This window comes from Corvus kubaryi, unplaced genomic scaffold (genome assembly GCF_017639235.1).
Source record: "Corvus kubaryi isolate FWS band 111438036 unplaced genomic scaffold, C.kubaryi_AGA036_p1.0 37312, whole genome shotgun sequence".
Lineage (NCBI taxonomy): Eukaryota > Metazoa > Chordata > Aves > Passeriformes > Corvidae > Corvus > Corvus kubaryi.
In genome coordinates, this window is record NW_024581098.1 from 2864860 (window position 1) to 2887464 (window position 22605).

Sequence of the window (22605 nt, forward strand, 5' to 3'; positions counted from 1 at the left end):
ATAAAACCTGCCTTAGAATCAGCAAAACTGCAAAAGGAAATTGCAGTAGTCACTACCAAGTTTTATAAACAGTTTGCACTGCATGTAATTGAGTCCTCCTCACTGAGCAAAAAGCACTTTGGAGCTACCAATTATGACATGAAATACCAGCTAAAATTTCTCTAATTAACTTCTTCCTGTCATATTCTTCCTACTGTTATCATATTTATTGATTGAGTTGATTTGATTTTGGATTTTTATTTCTTCAGAGATAAGTCTGAAAATTTCAGAGGGACTTTTCAGTTGGAGAGAAGGGCATAAGGGGAGTGGACCTGCAAAAGAGGAATGTGGAAGGGACAGATGGTTCTTCGTAGGCTTCCTGTCTTCCTATGACAATGCAACTGGGCTGTACCAAGTCGTATGTCCAATTCTATTACCTAATACAAGGGCACAAACACATAGAGGAATGCAGGCACTGTGGAGGAGAGGATATAGAATGGGGAGTAATGACCTGACCTCACACATCCTGGCTTTCCCATCGAGTAATGCCATACCTGCCCCTAAACAAACTCATTGCTCTTTTCCTGCCTTGTCTAACTTTGTTTCTCTGCCTCTAAATGGGACTTCCTCTCCTGTGCTCCTGGGGCTTTACCCTTTGTTCCCCCTCTTGCTCATACCTCACTGGTTTTATTAAGAATTAACTCTGTTACCTTTTTGTGTCTTGAGTCTTTCTTCTAATGACACAGCCTGAGTCAGTACAGTTTCCTACACTACTTCTACAGTCCTGCTATGCACAGCTGCTTTTTCTCTTATCTTTCCCTGCTGCCTACTTCTCTGCCAGTATCCATCCCAGGATTTTCCCCTCTGCCCTCCATCCTCCTATGCCACCATTTTTCCTCTATACAGCAGCTGTGTGTATACAATAACACTGCACACCATATATAATCCCAGGGTGGGTTTCATGAGGGGTGCTTGCAGAACATGTAGCTGTGCTGGTGATTTTGTAAATGAAATGAATGCTTTCCTGGAAATTATCCCCAGCAATGTGCTCCACAGGTAGTACTTGATACAAGGCTCCCAGACTACCATTGCACCCTTCTTTCAATCTTCTTCGTTCAAGGGATAGATTGCACATGGATTTTTTTCTGAAGTAAGCAGCACTCTGAACAAGCAGAGGCTGTTAAGAGATAATACTTCTGTCCCTGAATCTCTTCCCAGCTGCTCCTTCTGCTGTTCCGATCTTCATAAATTCACTTCTAAATCTCATATCCTTCATTTTAGCCCGACTAAAGTTTTCAAAATAAGTCTTGGCATATCTGGGCTATTTACTTGCTATATATAGACCAAAATAAAATGGCCAGCTACAGTGTGACCTAGTGAGAACATAAGGAATGCCTCACAGACTTTAGAAACAGCTAGCTGTGGAAAAGTGTAATTAACTCATAGGAAGGCTACTGGGACATGAAAGAACAATTTCTACCATGTTCTGCTACTGAATCTGATCTGATCTTATGGAAAACTATACTCTGGTGCAGGGAACTTTTGAAACTTTTGGAAACTTTTACAAATATATACATATATACACGTGCACATATATATAAAGCATAAAGGACAAAAATGCTAAAGGTGCTGGATTTGATCCATGTATGTAGACAAGTCTTGTGGAGAAGGGGGGGAATACCACATTTTTGTTGTGTTTCTGTTTAAATTAGCAATTCAAGTCTACCAAAATTCAAAGTATAGGAATACTGAGACTGTGGTTTGAAATCAGAATTTTCCCTTTTCTGTATTGAATCAGATTAGACTCAATTTGTCTCTATATGAAATATTTGTTTAAAAATCATTTCTATTGCAACCAAAAAGTTTAGCAAAATAGTCACATTATTGTCACTTAAAACATGCTTTACTGGTCACGGTGCAAAATAATTACTGAAGGATAGGATAGGATAGGATAGGATAGGATAGGATAGGATAGGACGGATAAATCTCAACTCCCAGATGCCCTAGGATGGGTGGCTTCACCTACTAGCTCTAATCAAAGGCTTGGGTCAAAGGATGGAAGTATGGGAGACGGTACAAAAATTGGAAGAACTTTGAAGAGCCATTTGAAGTGCAGTTTTTGAATTCCACTACCACTTCCATGTATATGGGAGTCATCAGAAATGCTGCTAGTTTGGCATGGGGTAAGACTGTATATGCATACTAGGAGAAAGTATAAGGACTAAAAAATGGAGCAGTCATTGAAAAAATTATACAGCCAGTTAAAAGCAAGCTAAACAAAACCAACTACTGCTCCACACATTCTCAGCTGTGACACATTAATGCACAGCAAATAGGTAAGGAATGTCTGAGAAGGAACACCATATAAAGCAAATTTGATGAATTAGGAGAGATCAGTGACAAAATTTATTTTATTAATTTCACCAGCATCCCTAAATACTCTGAGAAGATCCTCAGCTAGCTTGCAACAGCTGAGGTTCCACTGCCAGATTTTGGATATTGGGTACTTCCTAGCAATATTTAATCTAAGGTCATTTCCTATTTTTTTGTTAATAATCAGCCACAGCCCATTGGCTACAGGCCACTGATAGGTGAAAAGTCAACAGACATTTCACTCTGTTTATCCTGTTTCAGACTAAGGTTTGCAGGCCGCATCTTGCAGGAACGTTATTATGGGAGTTATTAAAAATCTATTTTTGCTGAAAACAATGCAAACGGAAGGAAGTGAGCCTGTCAGGAGACTTATTTCCTATTCAAGCCGACAGGTAGTTGGAGAATGGCCATCTGGAGTTTAAAAATTGCCAGTCGAGCCTCTCAGATTTGTCCCTTCCTGCATTAACACATTCACTCTGGATAGCACAGCGATGTTGTCATGGCACGACAAACAAGAAGCAAATTTCAGGGGGGAAAGGAATTGAAGGAAGTTAGTTAGCCATGAGAAAAATTGTTTGTTCTTGCAGTGCTAATAGCCAAGAGGCAAACACTTGGACATGATCCACTCATCTGGAAACACTTTTGTGTCATGGGAGCACCAAGGTACCGAGCACAAGAAGCCACGGGGCAAGGGTTCGGCTGCCAGCACAGCTCCATCCCCGCAGTCCGCCTGCTCCCCAGCTCCCACAGCCAGATAGGCAAGTGTCCCAGCTCACATCGCTCTTGGCAAAACAGATCATTCCTTCTGCCTGCGGTTCCAGGGTGCTAAATCTTCATTTCCTGAAAACAGGAAAGCTCTCCACCTAAAGCCAGCTCTCACTCTGAGTCCTGCTGCTCCTTCTGCAAGGAATTGCACATGACCCATCCCTCTGGTTAAGTGAGTCTAACAAAATCATAAGCAATCACTGTGAAAAGCAAGTGAAGGCTTTAGGAGAGGAAAATTCTGCAGCCCTCCAGCACCTGCCCCTGCAGCTGACTGTCCCTTTTGCACTTCACTGTGTTGACAGGATTACTCTACAGTTTTAGACTCTTAAGTGACATAGGGCTTCTGAGCTGAAGTCCATTTTCCTCACCAGTGAGCGAATAGGAAATTGCCTGCATGACTGGTTTGCTTGGCTTGTTGCAGACCTTGTGCTGGCTCCAGCAAAATTTGTTTTCACCTTCGGCATGCTTTAACTCTTGGCTAAGAAAACATCACTCACCAAGGGTCTATCACCAGAGTGTGGTTTGGCAAATGCATATGTTGCAAAATACTGCCTGACCTAAAAAAAGATTTTATATAATAGTAATTCTTGCACATGGATTGGGGCAATCCCAAACACAAATGCAGTCTGAGGAGAAAACGAACTGAGAGCAGCCCTGAGGAGAAGGACTTGGGCTGTTGGTTGTGAGAGGCTCAACATGACCCATCAATGTGCACTTGAAGCCTAGAAAGCCAATCATCCCCTGGGCTGCATCAAAAAAGCATGTTCAGCAGATTGAGGGAGGGGATTCTGTCCCTCTACACTGCTCTCATGGAATACTACATCCAGCTCTTGGGCCCCCAGCATAAGATCGTGGACCTGCTGGAGTCCAGAAGAAAGGCACTAAGTTGATCACAAAGCTGGAGTAATTCTTCTACAAAGGGTGAGATTTGGGGTTGTTCAGCCTGGAGAAGAGAAGGCTCTGGCAGACCTTACAGCAGCCTCCCCGTACCTGAAGTGGGACTACAAGAAAGACGGAGAGGGACTTTTTACAAGACCATGTAGTAATAGGACAAGGGGAAATGGCTTCAGACTGAAAGAGGGTAGGTTTAGATTGACTATAAGAAAGGAATTCTTGACTATGAGGGTGATGAGACACTGGAACAGATTGCCCAGAGAGACTGTGGATGCCCCATCCATGGGAGTGCTCAAGGCCAGGCTGGATGCGGCTCTGAGCAATCTGATCAAATGGAAGGTGTCCCTATCCATGGTAAGAGGGTTGGAACTGGATGATTTTTAAGGTCACTTCCAACCCAAACCATTCTGTGATTCTGTGGTAGGGGGTCCCATTTTATAACCTCATGTCTCCCCTTCATATTCATTTTATGCCTCAGTAGTTTATAGTGTATACATACCCAAAGGCAGAGTTTGATCAGTAGAAGCTAGAAAAGAAGAAAAAAAAGTTAGAACATTTTGGAAGCATTTTCGTTCAGTGAGCTGACAATTATGGAGGCTTTATTCCTCCATATTTATTTTTAAAATAGTAACATTTTGGAGGAAGATTACCAAATTCATACACTTATCAGAAACTGTTTTAAGCATGCTGTGTACATGGGAGAAAAAAAAAAAATCTCTATTTAAAACTAGTGACCAGCTTCAAAAGAAAGAGCTTTCTCTCTCCACCAAATTTTTGGGCCCGATTTCAGGACCCTGCTGAATCAGGGCTCTCGTGTGCTGAACTAGGGCAGCTGGCATTTTGAATATTAATATGGTAAGGTAATCCCTCAGCGATCCATGACATTTATGTTTTTGGTTTTACTTAAGTTGTAATTTTCAAAGTTGGACAAGCTTGGAGGAAAAAACCACCTGGCAAACAAACAAACTTTAAAAATTAAAGGAATTTTCCAAGTTTGCTGGATTTGCAAGGCTAGGCATACTGCAGCTTGATTAGTAGTCAATGAAGGAGAAACAATTACACACCAGAAAGTAACATTCAAGAGCTCATGAAAAGTGGCCCCAATGTGTTTCTTTTTTTTTTTTTTTTAATACATGAAGGAATCAGCTGCTATGGTGATAGGAAAATAAAGTAAATAATTCCAACAAATATTCCATGAATCGGAGTTGTGAAATCTGTAAACAACATTATGTTCTCCTTCCATCCTCTTGGAGTGAAGAGCTGGTCAAATGTGGTGCTTTGAGCCTAAACTTGCCTGTTGCTGCCTTATTTTCCTCATAACTGTTCTAATGTACACCACAAGCTGAAATAGACAAGGTGATGCAAGGTGAGAGGCTGACCTCAAAATGAATTTGGAGCATGCTAGAAGCCAAGATTTCTCATAACATCATAGAAATATGCATTTTTTTAAATGAGATACAGTTCCTTACTCCAAGAACTGCACTAGGAGCTACCTGTGTGCTGCCTAAACAGACTTAGACTCATATGCAAAGTGTGTCCTCCTTCTATTCTTTATTTAACCATGCAAAAATGCAGTAATCAGGTGAACCTTAGGCTAACCATCTGATTATAAAATCCATTTTCTTCCTGTATCTGCAGTGCAGAGATCCCATGCTGAATGTTCCTCTCAGTTTCCTTGCTGGATTTTGTATGGGCAGTTTATACCTGGTTTATTTCAAACTCTGCTTGTAGTTTTTCTTTCTTTAAAAAGTTGTTCTTCACCCAGGTGAATGCCCATATTCACTCTTTGAATGGCATGTTTTATACTCAGCCTTGAATTCTTGGCAAACCATATACTTAAGGTCTACTAAAATATTATATCCTTGTGGAGATAGTATATTCCCTTGAGCTTTTTCTGTAAAGACAGATAAGCACCATAATCATTTGCCTCAATTACACCTGCTATCCCATTTTCATTTTGATTTTGAAAGGTGAATTTATTCTTTTTAATCATTATTAAGAGCATATGTATTTCCTGCCAAGGCAGTCTTATAAAAACACTGGAGGCATAGGAGAAAAATTCCTCTGAGGCCTCAGGCACGTTGAACTGTCCTGAGAATGTGATGTGAGGAGAGATTGATGCATGGACTACCTGTCCAGGAATTTGGTAGTACTGGATCAGATTTTCCATGGTTTCTCTCTCTCTTAATTTTACTGAAATTACACATCAGTCATATGTATGCCTCCATGCACTCACACAAATGCACACACACACACACACACAAAGTGCTCCCGCAGAGCCACGAGGATAATGTTAGACAAGATCTGGCTGCAGTTTAGTCACAGAGGGAAAAGTGAATTTCCACACCTTCACATGTATTTTTGAGAGTGTAATTTCTGTTTTAGCTATATGACTACAGCTATTTGTAACTTAAATATTACACATGGTCAATGTCCACTCCAAAGCAAACTAGGTGAAAAGAATGAGTAGTTACCACTGGAATTATAATTGTCAGTAAAGCATAGAGCCAGGATAGGCAATTTCAAGGAGATTCTTTGATTTAGGGGGAAAAAAAAAGGAAATTTAAAATACCATTCCATCTATTTATCTTTCTCTGTTATCTCCTGGAATATTGGCTGAATGCCACTGATATTTTTCCAGTGATGTGGATGAAGGTGTTATGTACAGAGCGACACAAAAGCATTTCAAAGTAAATTCAGCTACTTTCTCAAAAGTTCATCTTTTGTACCCACTTCTGACTATTTCTAGGAAATTAAGAACATTAATATCTCTTCTCCCTCTGTCAATAAAAATTATGAAGGCCAGAAGACAGACAGTTACGAGTCATTAGGCTGACTTCCTGCAAAACACCAGTCGCTGAATTTCACCCAGAAATCCTTGCAAACCCATAACTCCAAGTTGACTTCGATCATACTGTTAGAAAGATGTCCAGTTTTGATTTAAATATTTCAAGGGATGGAGAATCCATTAAATCCCCATGGTAATTTGTTCCAACAGATAATTACCCTCACTTCTAAAAATGTGTTCCTTATTTCCTGTCTGTATTAACATAGCTTCAGCTTCCAATCACTAGGTCTCTATTCTTTCCTTTATCTTCCAGAATTAAAAAGCCTTTATCTCTGTAGGCAATTACAGAGAGTGATTAAAACTTTAATCTAAAAGGCCAATATATGGAACATTTTTTCACCTTAGTATCAAAGGCTTCCCTTTTCCAGTTATACTGTAAAGAAGGAGTAAACTCTGAGTGGAATTACTGTGAAGAAGGAAAGATCAGACTCTTCCCTCAAGCCACTTTACTTGAACAGGCAGAAACAAAGCAACTAATCCATAAGGATCAGTATTAAAATCAACAGCTTTATTATGTCCTACTTTGCACTTTATTTCCACATGCCCCAGTGTTTTGCAATACAGATTTCGTTTCGATTGGACAGTCAGTCTTGGCTCCACATTTTCAGTATTTAAGTCAGACTCCCAATATCACTTCAATGGGATATTTAGGCCAACAGCAACTTATCTTGACTTCCTTACTTCCAAATGAGGCAGACTACCGCAGAAGGCACCAGAACTTCTCCAGGTAACATTTATTTGAAGCCAGATTGAATCCTAGGGGACCATTCCAGCACTGCCTTGTACCCTGTATCACTCAGTTGGGTGGGGTTGCCCAGTACTAATGCTGGCCTACAGGCAATGACTTTATACAGTGGGCAAGGAAGGAAAAGGGACAGTGCCTTTAGCAAATCAGATTTTTGCCTGACTAACCATTTATAATAAGATTCGTGAAAGGCATTCCATTTTTCTGCTTAAATGTCCTTTGCAACTGTCATGGTAAAAACACGTTTTGTAGCCTGCAATCTTTTTTGGCACAACTGAAACTTTTTGCATAGCCTACTGATTTATTGTCTTGATGATCTTTTCTTCTGCCTTAGTAGTTCAAGATGTCTCTTGTGACGTTGCTTTTGAAAACCTGATACCTGAATAGAATTCATTCCTCTTTAGCCACTACCAAAAGGTAACAATTTCAACAATAATATAATGGTTCATAATATATACATAAGCCAAGCAGACCAGATCAAGTGACATTCACATGAAATGTTAACCCCAAAACTAGGTCCCTAAATCCCTGTGTAATTACAGCTATCAATATGTTTAGTGCACATGTATCCACCATCCCTTTAAGAGTTCAGTTTGATCCTTTGGATGCAGATTTGCAGCTCCTGTGCAGTAAAGACCAAGATCAGATACTGTGTGCAGAATTCTAAGGTGTTTGTCTGAATGGATTTTTTCTGATGAGATTTTTGTTGAATTTAATGAGCACATACACTGCCCAAATGTGAAATATTATTTTTCTCACTGGTTATTTGGATAGTCTAAATTTATTGCAGATGAATTCCTTTTTATTCTTAGTTAAGTTTGCCTTTGTAAGCAGTGCCAGATTTGCCAGTTAATACACAAAAACATCACAGCCGTACAGACTGCAGCTTAAGTACAGATCTTGGTGCTTCTTTTTGTCATTAAGTTCAACTATCAACAGCATGCAGCCAATAAATGAAGAAGAGCCTCAGGAAATGTTTAGTTCTAAATCATTAATTGTTTTTTAATTCCTTCACAGCATTTTCTTATGAAGTCACCTTCCTAAAAATTTGTACAATCTTCTCTTTAGGTAATCAAACATCTAGAGACATGTAGACTGCATCCAAAAATGAAAGGTGTCGCTCATTTGCATAGCTTGTTTCTATCTACCATTCCTCAACACACTGGCATTTCTTCCTGCAGTACAGTCTGATGACCCAGTGCATTTTTAGTATCCCAGCTTTTCCAGCAAGACAGGAATAAAAACCTTTGTTTCTCAGAGAGAAAGGTGAATGCTCTGCCTAATGTCACTTCCCTATTGACAATCAGGTTTGTAACAACTGATTGAGGGGCAGGAGAGAAACCTGTGCTCCTGCCTTCAGCCCTCACATGCCAAGCTGCAGCCTGGAATTTTTACAGCTCTGTCCTGAAACTCTGACAAGAAGGGTTTACAACAGAAATCTTGCCAGACCCTTAACCGTAGCGACGCCACTATAATATTTATAAGTACATTATACTCTTTCCAAACATATGCGCTTATTACTTATGTCTTTGCTTCTGCCTCTCTTCTGGGGGACTTTTCTGTATAAACAAAACAGATTCTCTTGCTTATACTTAGAAAATCTAATTGCTCTGCGTCTCTAGCTGTTATACAAACGCCCAAACAGCCAAGAGATTCTTTCACTGCATTTGCACAGCAGCAAGTCTCTACAAAAAACATAAACTTCCTTTTCCACTTTGCTCTTCTTCGCTTTCATAAATCTGCCCATTTCACTCGTGTTTGGATAAGACTCTTCTTTAAAAAAAAAAAAAGAAGAAGTTAAAATAAAAAGATGCAAGCCTGAGGTGGATAGGCCATCAGTTATACAGACCAGCCTTACAAGAGCTGACAATTCTGTCCCTTTAAGTAAACAGAGGAACAGAAAAGATACATAAACAAAAAGACCACTTGCAGGGCTGACAGCTTGTCTGCTCCAGGAAAAGCAGGTTCCCAGGGAAAGTGATTGCCAAATAGTAATAGGGAGTGACAGGGATTTCCTAGATTTTCCATGAACATCTCAAAGCAGTTTTTTCCTGGGCACAGATATGCCCATTTCTGCTGATGAGTTAGACAGATGTGGCCTGCATGTGAGAAACTGCTCAAAAGTAGCTAACCCAAAACAATACACGTTCTTCTCCACAAGGCTTTAGCTGGATTCAAAGTCACCAGAGCTTTTAGTGAACACAGACCAGGATGTCCTTACCTGCTGTTGGGTTGGGTTTGCATCAGGGTTTCAGGTTTGCAAATCACAGTCAAACTGAGGAATAATCTGACAGTGGCCTCAACTGAGCTTAAAGCAAAATGAAATAGCACTCCATTCTGAAATAGTAGAATTCTGCTGAAATCATCTTTCTTGTGAGAGTTTAGCTGTTAAAATGGGTCTAGACCAACTCTAAAACAATAGGAAATCAAACATGTATAGGTATGAATACGTAGCCTGATTCTAGTCAGGAGTGCTAGGTAAGTTTTCCACTTCAGCTGCCTTTTTACCCTTACTAAAAAATATTTCAGTTGCATCGTTGTATCTGTTTGAATGCTTAGATAATTCAGAAATTAAACTATTTCAAATTATGATATGCATAAGGCATGCAAAAAGGAAGTGGGGGGGGGGCCCGGGCAAGAAAGACTTTTAAGTAGAAAAGTAATACCTAAAGCACATTATACACAGAAATTGTGTAAGTCAGGTAAATTACTCCTGCATGGGGTTTTCTGGAAAACAGTTTCTGTGGTCTCTCTGATGCTGATGCAGTCTCTCTTATCAGGAAAAAAGTATACTGGTCAGCATCTTCTACAGTTCTTCTGCAGTCATAAACAGGCAGTAAAAAAAAAGACACAACTTTTTTTAAAAAGCTACTATCACATAACAAAAGCCCTCCAAAATATTCTTTCCTGTTGCACTTTATTCTTTTGTACTTTTTGTTTTCTCAAAAAAGGGATTTAGTTTTTGGTAAGCTCTTCTGTCTACACATATGACATATGTGGTATGGCTGCAGAAAGAATGGGGAAACAGTAGACTCAAGTTATCCCTAAATTATACGATGAGTTGTTTGAATGACTGATCTGGTCATAGCAGTAAGAAAATGATGTGAGGTTGGATGAATGTCTATATTTCTAATCCTGATAATTTTAAGGACGTGAAGACAAAGTTACCTGTGGGGGAAAAAAACCATTATGGAAGACCAAATATAATCCATCTATAGGTGGAATTGTATTAAGATTGTTCTTAAATATACATATGATTCCTCTCTCAAAATATTTGCATTAAATTCTGGGGATTAACCTAAGTATAACCTCCCACAAAACACCTCAGAACTCAGTCACTAATGCTGAAACCCAGCATTGATAGTAGGCCTGAGCTTCATTATCTGAAAATATGTCTGATCATTCATGATTCTTCTGAATTTGAGGAACTTAAGAAGGAATTAACCCCTGCACCGAAATGATAGGGCACAGAGATAAAGTCTAAAACATTCTTTCATTTTCCCTTTATTTTTGGCATGAGTTGTGTCAGAACACTTTAGCCTTGGATGAACTGTATCCTGACAACTGAAAATGTAAAGTCAGGAAGTTAAGAGACTATTAAGAAAAATGAGATCAAGGGAGCAAAAAAACATACAAATAAGTTTGATGACAAGGAACAAATTTCATTAAGAAGAAACCCACATGAGGAAAACCAGTTTTTACTTTGTTGTTGTAATGGACAAAGTCAGCAATATAAAACAACCAGGTCATCCATCTATTCCTGCAGGAAAACCACTGGAGCCTTCAATATCATAGTGTCAGCTGCTTTTCTATAGCCTGACCTCATGAGCTAAGAAGCATGAACTCTGCTAAAAAAGATTCCTTTGGGTTCAGTAAGGCTGCCTCCTGTTTTTAAGTTTGCTCTATGTGTGTGTGTGGGTACTGTGACACCTGCAGTCTGATACGGCTGTTATTGCTCTAACTAGGCAAACTAATTTAGGCACACGGGGTTTTTTTTTTTAGTCATGCTTAAGTGGCTGATTTTTGCCTTTGAAAACAGGAAACAAGTGCTGTAATTGTAAAGAACTAATCTGGTAATTAAACCATTAAGGACAAGAAATCAAGGGTGGGTTTTGAGGGTAGTTTGCCTTTTTCTGGGTTGTTTTTTGGGGATTTTTTTGAGTCAGAAGCTTTCAATTGGACACAACTCAGACACAACTTTCCTTAACTAACCTCTGATTCTGCTTAGAGCACTAAGGAAGTGGAGAAGGAGGAGGACTTAAATGGACTGAACCAGAAAATAATAAAAGAAAAACAATACTATTCTCTGGAAAAATGAGTGTCATGATGAAAAATCAGTTTATTCTCAGTTAGAATAAATTTTGAAAGAAAGAAAACACAAGAAGATAATTTTCAAAGGAACTTCTCTCATAAAAAATTGATGTGTGTATCATGGGGCTAGCTTTAAAAAGGAAGCAATAATTTAAAGACCATTCTCTTTCCCAGAACCCTTGCTTCAAATTTTTAACAAAATAGTCAGGGGCAAGGCTGTTTAGAAAAGCAGTTAGATTCACCTGAATGTGATTTGGGCAGGGTTTTTTTCCTTCCTTTTGTTAATAAATTGTGATTAACAGCTAAAATGTATAAGCAGAGCTAAGTTGTTAAATCAAACTTAGTAAATCTGAGTGGCCAGCCAGGGACAATGCTGGATTGAAGGAAGAATCATTTTGCTTTCCTGCTGCCCAAGACATATCAAAAGCTTTGCATCTACAGCTCATGAGTCAAATCTTGACCTTAGCTGCACCTGTAAGTGAAAGATAGGTACTGTGGGTGCACAGCTAATTAACAGCTTTGTTTCAGCTAGGTGTTAGAAGACCAAGCAAAGTTCCAGCATATTTCACTCCTGAGAAACTAAACCGAGCATTTTTGAGAAATGACAGGACAACAGATAAATGCAGCCAACTATGTAAATCCACTGCTTGGCTTGTCAACGATGACATTAGGCAGGGTTCCTGGACAATATAGGGATGCAACCATCTTCTGGTTTTTGCTTCTTGACCTGTAACTGAAAGTTTTGAATTTAGGTCTGCCTTCCATGCTTATTTGCTGAAGATGATGGCCAGAAGCTGCCTCCAACCTCCTGCTATGTTCCGGCACTACACACCTGAGCCGAGGTACTTTCGCACACGGTGTCTCCTCAGATATTGGACAGGAATTTCCTCCCACACCACCGACAGAAGAACAAACCACATGAAAATGGAATGAGTCCTAAGACACTGAATATTTCCCCTCCCCATCCTGGATGTTTACAAGCATTCTTTGCTGTCAAAACAATGTTCGTACAAACCAGTGATTGTGCTGGGGTATTTCAGTCTAAGCATGTGGCTAGATATATAGAGAAACACTCAGAAAACAACTTTCTTAAACAAATAAACAGCTGAGCTCTTGAACTTTATGCTCACAGTAATCTGCCATCATTAATCCCACTCAGTGTTTGACATAGCAGCCTAAATGAGGAAGGCATGGAGAGCAGGGGAGTAGGGTTGAAAAAGGTCATAACCTTCTGTTTAAACTAGCTGAGAACCATTTTCTTAAACCTGGAATATAGGATGGGCCAGATCCATCTGCTCAGGAGCGTCAATCTTGTGAGGAAACAGACCTGATATCTTTGGCATGAGTGTTGCTAGAAGTATATGGATGGCATTCATAGTTAATTGCTAAAAGCCCCAAAGTCCCTTACAAGAAGATTCCATAGGCCAGCATAGCTTCTGTATCATAACTGTTCAGAGTCTCTTTCCATTTAAAAAATGATAAAAACACAATCCAACTCCTAAGAAAGAGAGTTTCTGCATTAAGAAGATGCTCAGGGAAAAGGATCATTTCAGAAGTCTTGAAGAGGACTACAAACTACTGTTTCAAGCAGTACCCTTGATTTTCCTAAGAAAAGTCTCTCACCTATAGTCACAAATCCAGGTGGAGAAGCTGAGGTAGTCCCCATTGTCAACATGTATTATTCTCCTATGACACCAGAACATTACTAATTTATACACAAGTTACTGGAGTCATTCACATTATTTTCTTTGGGAAGGGGGAAGAAGAGAAGATGGCTGCTGAAGAGGTTGGGTGGGGAAAGAGATGCAGGCAAGGCAAACTGATTATTATTGCTGCTAACAAAACTTGCTCTTTTTTCCCTCATTGTCAAATAGTGCTGTTCAGCTGATGAAAACCAGATGGGCCCTCAGACATTTGATGAAGCAATACGGTCCACATGCTGAATGCTAACATGAAGCAAAGGTGCTAATTACTGGCTTGTAGGTTAAAAAAAAAAGAATGCTCCACCTGCACGCTATAACTTCTGAACCTTCATTTGCTAGGAACAGGAAAACTATAATGTAAACAACCTGTCCCACTCATTGTTCTTTTATGAGGGAAAATTTGAATTTTAAGGCAGATTACAACCCTGAGTGACAGAAAAATCTATGCAACTGGATTTGTCCATTGAACAGATTGAAGAATCAAACCATTTCTAGGTAGAGAGAGTAGCTGATGCCTAGTCTGGGACCAGCCATGTCCCTTAGTATTGCCTCAGCCTGGGAACAAATAGATCCTGAAAACCTTTAGCCTCCAGTAAAAAAAAATTAACAGAGTCCTAGAGCCTTAGCAGATAGGCCTGATTCCCAGTGCAGCAAGTGAGCCATGGACCCCCGCATGGGGGACTTTCATCCCTGCTGACTTACTGCTGCTGATGGAGCTTGCTTTGCTGCTGATATGCAGCAGCTGATTGTTTGCTGTCACAAACAACACATGCTTACTGAGGAAGCTACAGAAGCTGGGAAGGTGACAGCCCTTCCCTCTCCATGATTAGTGTTATGTCTCATGGTGCACTGTAGAATAATTAAACCTTGAATTGAATGATGTGCTGTTGGCCGCCTTCCTCACCCTGGCGTCTTTCCACACTGTCAAATTTCCTCTTTTCAACTACATTGCCTTACCTTTCTTAAATTTTGCTCCAGGACAGATTTCCACCTTTCTTTCACCAATTTTTTTTCTCCTCAGAAGCCCCTTCACTACGCGGTCCTGCCTGTGGCTGCAGCAGGGACATGGGTGAAGGCATAGGACCAGCTGGGTGTAGACACATCCCTCCCTCCAGGGCAGTGTTTGAAAGAAATGTGTGCTTGCCTCTGGCCAGTTAGCAGTCAGCAGCACTGCAGTGCTGTGCTCCTGTTTCTGATACACTTTCCTTCAGCAGCTCCACATGGTGGGGAGGGTGGTGGGGAAAACAAGTTCACAGTGTGACCCAGTCTAAAATCAGCAGAGCAATCCTTTCCTTGTCAACTTGTACCCAGCTTCCTGTTTTGATGCACCATTCCCTGACTACTATTTAATCCCAGTTTGGCTCTAAAAGTATTACAAAATACATTTTTGGCAATGGTTTTCTGAGATTCCTAGCAAAAAAAATTCATTTTTGGGAAGATGCCGAATTCTAATAAAGCTGTTCAGGGGAAATGTTTTCCAGCTATAGCTACTGTGACCACTTATTGCATTTAAGCACTGATGTTTGGAAATAACCTGTTATGGGAGAAATTGATACACACTTTTCTGGAAATGATTTATAAGTACTGTTTTCACCAAAAAGACTACCACTCTGCGGAACAGCGTGACCCTGGGACAAGGGACAAGATTAGACATAAGACACAGGCTGAAACAGCTCTTGAATATAATTCAGAGAATGGTGACCTTTCACAAATGAAACTACAATAATAAGAGTCTTGGAAGTAACAAGTGCTACTAAATAATTTCCCAGATACCAGTAACTTGGAGATAAGCCTGAGGAATAGTATGGAGTAGATCTCTCTGGAGTCTGCAATACACAGGTCTGCATCCTCTGAAACTAAAGTAAGATCTAAGATCTTGAGGAAGGTAAAATTAAATACTTGCAGCAATATTTGTGATAAAACACTAATAATTTGGGAATCAGAAAATATGTGGTATTAGAACAATATTCCATGGTTTCTGGTTGCCCTAGAAATTTCATCTGCTTGGTATTATTTTCAGCTTGAACGTGATGCTGGAGAGTGTCTTCCTTTTACTTGATAAATATTTGGGTTTTAAGAGACGTCACTTAAAGTAGAATTTCCTCTGGTGTTCCTGAATGTACGGAAAAGATCGTTCTTCTGAATGAAAGTAAGAAGTAGCAATGGACATGCCCTGGGTGCAGCATCCAGCTCCCTTGGTGTACATATACAGAAAATCCCACAAGGCTTAAGTGGACTCAAGATCAGCAGTTCCTTCCTTTCACAGGTTTTCAAAGTCCACTGCATATTCTGATGTTTGCTGAAATCCAAGGAGTACTTTATAATCAATTAGGAAGATCTCAGAGGGTTTCTCAGAAGCACAGAAGTGATAAATGTACCCCAGATCAGGAGGTATTCTGTTAGAAACTTTGGAAAGCAAATGTTTCCTGCCCTAGCTTCCTCATGTTCCAAACCATGTATAGGGGATACAGTAAATAAAATCTAAATACAGCCAATAAATATTATTCTTACTTTAGTTCTCTTAGAAAATGCTAGAAGACCAATTTGCATTAATTTTCACTTCACACCCAGATTGTTTCTTTGTAACACACCCTCTCTGCTAGGTCATATCTAATAGAAATATGCTTCCATGGCAATACCTATTTTCTTATAGATCACAAATATTCTACTGAGATAGCCATCGTTTAATTTTTAATTTTTTTCTGCACAAAAATCAAACTAGTACAACAAAAAGAGACATGAGCTTCAAATAAAACAAGAGGTTAACAAGAATTTGGATAATTTCCATGTTAAAATGGTTGGGCTTAACACACTCAGATTATAGACCACATAAGATTCTAAGATGCATAAAACTTTTTAAATACATCACAAACGGACAAATTAAATCTTGGAACTACTGACAGATATTGAAACTACTGACAGATATTATAGGAAAGATGTCTCTGAGGGGAGATAAAAGAAGACTGGGAAGGACAATGATGGTGTCCATCTTTAAAAAAGAGGCAGAAGAGGAAAGGGGAAATTTTTACACGACAACCCCAGGATGCCGGAGAAATGCTTAAACAAATAATCAACAAACCATCTGTAAATACCTAGAAAATAAACAATGTGATAAGCATAAGCCAGTTTACATTTGCCAGAACAAACTCTGCAAAACCAAAGTAATTCCTACAACCACGTAACAGAACTTGTGGGTAAAGAAGTTATAGTCGTAATATAGCTCATCTTAAGAAATGGGCCAGTCTGTATGACATGATGTGCTCTGGAGAAATTTATGGAAGCATGGACAAGGTGAAAGAGAAATACAATTCTCTTTTCAGGAGGGAACAATCAATGGCTAAAGGACTTCTCCCATATCCCATATTTCTCAGTATTTTCACTAATGATCCATAAAAGATACAAAAAGTATTTATCAAATATGAAAACCAAATTATTCATCAAATTTGAAGAGAACACTAAATAAGACAAACTCTTAATGCACTAGAGGATATAAAAGACGCCGTAATCCTCCTACATTTGTTTTAGCAGTCAGAAAGGCACACTTTCCACAGGGCAGAGGACTATTTATTGCCTCTGTACAGGAATAAACTGCTGCATGAGCAGCTAGAGAAGTAGTTAGACAGGAAAGAACTAGGGGTTATGTAGTGGATCACAGGGTGAATGATGCTGTGTTTCAAATGACGCACTGGATAGCCTGCAAACGAAGATAAACAGTCTGCAGGAGACTAGATCTCCTTCTCCCTCTTTCAGAGCTTGAGAGGCCTCAGCTACTGTATCTGAGTAAAAGTATTGAGCATTGACAGGAGAACTGCGTATTAAAAGCCTACAAAATATGCCTTAGAGGAAAAATTGGAAGATTTGAGGTTATTTGGTTGCTAAATAGAAGATGGAGAGGACATGATTGTCTTAAATATACAAAAGAAAGTTGCAGAGAGGAAGTACATGTTTTCTATGCCCTTGGTGTTTAGGACTAGGTTAATAGAAAGATTTTGTATTAACAAAGGCTTCCTAAGAGTATGAACGGTGAAGGTCTGGAGTAAACACATGAGGAGACTGTGGACTTTTCAACATGAAACACTTTTAAGAAGTGATCAAACGTGTAAGACATAATACAATTATGGTTGATACAGTCTTTCCATGTTCATCACTTTGAAGTCTTCTTTGTTCTTGTGATGCTGTGAAATCACAGCCCACAGAAAGCTGATGGCCTCTGAGGCCACAGTCTTCAGACTCCTATCAAAGTGCATCTCTATAGTACAGTTCTCAAATAAAAGTTTAATGGCAAGGGCAGACAGTGGTCCACAGAAGAACTTGAGGTTTGGCAGTGGCCAGTTAGCTGAAAAAGCTTGGAGATACTGGCACAGGCCCTACCTCAAAATCTGAACTCATTTTACTTCCCACCTTTATTCAGCCAGAATCTCACAGGAATATGGGAAGAAAAAAAAAAAAAAGGTGGGGGGAGAGGCAGCTTACTTGCTTCCCTTCCCACTTTTTCTCTATTTAAACTCATGGAGACCAGGAAATTCTCCCATATTTGCCAGCGGTATAGCAGTACAATTTTTTTTTCCCACACATCTAAAGTAGAGTAAATTTAACCACACAAGATGTATAATTATCACCCTGAAATGCACTGCTGTCATGAAATGGAATTTATTCACAGTCAGGAAACAGTTAGGCCTCAGGTTTGCTGGACATTATCAGCAGGGCTGTGACATCCAGGGCAGCCAGTCCAACAGCTCCAAGCGAGCTCAGCACTCACAAACCATGTTATGCTTCTGAGTACTTATTACCAATAAAACAAATGTTATGAGTGTATATTTTTAGGTAGCCCAGTTGATTTTTCAGCCAGTCTCTCATAAGCTGAGGAGGTCTATGTGACACGGTGAGGTTCACTTGGAGAGCTTGAAGACAACACATTTTACTGCACAGCTTTGGTTCTGCACTTCAGGAGCTGCTCTACAGCAGTGCTGCTGGAGAGAAAGGTCACACACGGAATAAACCCACTGCAAATGATCATTTCTGCTGCTGGAGAATGAATCCTAACACCTCTTTGGCAGCTGTGGGTATCAAACAGCAGCTGTCCTCAAAGGAGAGGAGGGAGCACTGGAGTGTTTCTGCTGCAGCCCCAACCACAGCAAGCCCCAGCAGGCAGGCACTGGTTGTGGGTGTCCCTGTAACACCTACCCCGCTCCAACAGAGACACTCTGAGCAATAGCTCAGCAAGGCTCCAGCTCACCCACACCAAGCAGACCTCACCATGCATTGGGATCTGGCTAAGTTTTAGAGCCATGACACATTTTGGCAGGTTGGCATCTGGCGGTTCAAATGCACCTGCTTACGATTAGCTACAATAAATTCCACATAAAATATGTCACTGCTTGGATCAGGGTACCTTGTTCACATACTCATTTTTTAACCCTTTCAGTATCCTTGTTTTATTAAAAGTAAGCCAAAGAGGTTTCCTTTAACTTTTATTGACCTTTCCTTCACCAGAGCTTCCCTTTTTAAGGACCCTATATTGAGGACAAAAGAAAAAAGCCCATTAACAGCAGCACAAGAGACTGAATTGTGCTGTATGAGGGCAACTAAAGTAAACAAAACCCACTGAACATTCTCTGTGATGCTGAGCAGAAATAGATTAACTCCTAATATGGAGTTAATACTCTTCCAAAACACACAATAGCATTTCCTTGTACTCCTAATTATGACAATAAAACAACTGTGTTTGGAGAGGAAATGAAGAAACACCAGAAATCACCTGGTCACCCAATACACGTGCATTATTGAGCTATAAAGTTCCATTTTTGGATACCACTACCACATTCTGCTGCTATAGTGATATTTTTTATGTCTCACAATATGAACTTTAAGAGGGACAGATTGCCTGGTTTATGTACTATTGTGGGACATAGAGATTTTTACTGGAACAAAATAATGAACTATCAAACAAGCATGCTCTAATTGTGCTAATAAATAGTCACAAAATCCTGTTAACTCCAAAAGCCTGGGGCAAAATGTATTTACTTCAGGAAAATAAGAAGTAAATTAATTTAGGATAGGATGCACCTGGAGGAAGTTTAGACCTAACTGTTGGCCCAAACCAAATGTGAAGGATGTCTGGATCCAGTTCCATATTCATATTCCATCTTGCTTCTACCTCTATAACATGATGGAATGGGAAAAGCCAAATTCCAGATCCAAGAATACACAATATTTCAAGGACTAATATAAACCCTTTTTCTCCTTCAGTGAGACATAGAACATCCTTGTAGTCAGCATGGTGCAAAGTGGATGCAAACATAAGCATATGAAATTTAACTCTATCCATCCATGTTCTATTTCTTTTGGTAACACTAACTTCACATCCCTAACTGCATTATTCTCCCAAATGAAAGAAGAGTAATGCTCACCAATACTACAGCCTGACAGGCAAAAAGAGGTACAGAATAAAGATTGACTACCAGACTTTCAAAAAACTCTTCCACCCTGATTAAAAGTGGAAAGGAAGTTTTTTATCACAAAAACAATTATGCTGCTGGCTCCCATTCTTTTTAATTTTTATTCAGGAATTCAGCTAAACTGAAAATATAGATGACATTTAGGCTGAATGGGCACTTGCAATTCAGCATGTTGGCAATGAAATCCACTCCTTGAAAAACTGTGGGAGACTAAACCCAAACTATACTGCAACATTTTTTTTATCTTTTCTTTTTTTTTTTTTTCTTTTTTTTTTTTTTTTTTTGTTTGGTTGGTTGGTTTTTGTTTGGGTTTTTTTATTTGTTTGGGGTTTTTTGGGTTTTTGATCACTGAGGTCAAAGTACTGTGGCATGTTTATCCTCCCCTACTCTAGCTGGCAACCCTTCTGCTTCCTTTCTCCAACTGGAGGGGAAGGTGAGAGGCTGCTTCGCATTGTCTGGCAGGGGACGTTTGTCTCATGGGAGAGAAAATGCCTTCCTACAGACTACAAAAAAAAGGTCTCTGTAGACAGGATATACAGCACACTCCATGTAAACTTCATTTTGATGTAGTTAAGTGATATTTACAAGGCAACATCACTTCATGTGTTACTAAGTTGGCTCTGGCATACTCCAGGGGCTAAGCCCATCTGGGGCCAGAGAGCAAGGAAAAGGCTCAAGATTGCAGACTTCCGAGTGCAAAACCACCTGGTCAGGTTTTAGATGCTTAATCCAAACTGTCACATATAAATGCACAAGCTTCTATAGGCCATGTGGAGCTCACAAGAATCAGTGTTGGAGAAGCTATCTGATACACTTAAAGAGACACTGATTGCTCTATAAAGGAATAGAGGAACCCCATAGGAGGGCCACAAAGTTGATAATAGGACTGGAGCACCTCCTCTATGAAGACAGGCTGAGAAATTTGGGACTGTTCGGCCTGGAGAAGAGAAGCCTGCATGGAGACCTCACAGCAACCTTCCTGTACCTGAAGGGGGCCTGCAGAGAAGCTGGAGAGGGACAGTTCATCAGGAACTGTAGTGACAGGACAAGGAGCAACGGGTACAAACTGAAAGAGGGGAAATTCAGGTCAGATATTAGAAGGAAAGTCTTGACTGTGAGGTTGGTACACCACTATAACAGGTTGTTCAGGGAGGTTGTGGATGCCCCAATCCACTGTTCAAGGACAGGTTGGATAAAGCCTTCAGCAACCTGGTCTAAGGGAATGTGTCCCTGCCCATGGCAGTGGGGGCTAGGAGGAGATGATCTTTAAGGTCCTTTCCAACTCTTAACATTCTGTGATTATGTAAGTAGGGCTGAAAATTACATAGAGGTCCCTTGCAATCTTATACAGTTAGTAATGGGGTTAATCCAGAAAATATCTCTGACACTAGAAAAATCTCAGTCAAGCAAAAAGGATCATAATTGCAACGTACCTGAGTAAGGGAACAGGAAAAACTGCTGTCCACAGCTTTAATCAATTTAAACATCTTTATCAAAGCAATACAACAGATACAATACAACAATTTTTTCATGTCTGGTCCACAGAAGCCAGATGCACTTAAACTGTGTGTACATATATACATAAAATTCTTGCCAAAATTTGTGGGAGTTGTGCAGCCTCACAAAAGGGGCACAGTCTTCTTACTTGAAGCACTTTAGCCATGAAAATTCCAGAGAACTTATCTTGTCACTGGTCTCTTGGGGCACATCTGTCTCACATTCAGTAGTTCAGGTAAAACAATAAAAAAAAAAAACCAACAGAAAAGCTCTGTGAGGTTTTAATAAAGACTTTTATGTAGAGCAGGGTTCAACAAGATGTTTGCTACTCCACCAAAGATTTATGCTACCAAAAGCCAACTTGGGTCTTTAATATAAACCAAATCCCCCTATATTTAGTTGAGCATGGAGAATGCAGTATCACATTAAAGTGAATCTAATAGCTGAAAGGATGGAATCTATAATTTATATTTCTCTCTATATAATTCTTGTTGACTTGACACAGCATCACTCTCTCCAAACATATTCTTATTTCCCCAAAGCTTGAAATTCTAAGGAGAGCTGTAACAACATCTCGGTCCAACAACTTTGTGATTGCTCCCTCTTCATAAAACAGTTTCCCTGAGTTCTGTGCTTCCTTGACAGCTCTTTCTCATTACAGAGCTTTCCCTACCTCATTACTCAATATCCTATCCCATATTGTCCTCAAACACAGAGAGCTCCCTCTCCCCCATTTCTCCATAGGAGACCATGAGTCATTTTTATACTCCCTCCCCAGGAACCAGGAGTTTCCCAGGTGCATTTCATAAGGGAGAAAGCAAATGGTTGCTTAGGCAAAAATATGTTTCATGTGAATGCACATCAAGGCAACAGACAAGCAACGTGGAGGAACCAGATTTACCTTTTCCATTGTTTACTTATTCCCAAGTCTAATTCCCTTCATAGACTGTATCACCAATTCCTACAATTGCTCTTGTTTTTCACAGTTGGCCTCTGCCTTCCTATATCCTCTTCCCTCTTAATTTTAACATG

General features: G+C 39.8%; 1 long non-coding RNA gene across 2 annotated transcripts; it reads left to right on the forward strand.

The window, feature by feature from the left end:
- The first annotated feature begins 7498 nt into the window (after positions 1-7498).
- On the forward strand, positions 7499-14495 carry LOC121665130. 2 transcript variants are annotated; one of them, XR_006016240.1, is made up of 3 exons: positions 7499-7586; positions 7939-8021; positions 12668-14495. It is a non-coding gene; the product is annotated as an uncharacterized LOC121665130 (long non-coding RNA). The 2 variants fall into 2 exon arrangements; XR_006016241.1 differs by having other exon boundaries at positions 7942-8021.
- Positions 14496-22605: the final 8110 nt, after the last annotated feature.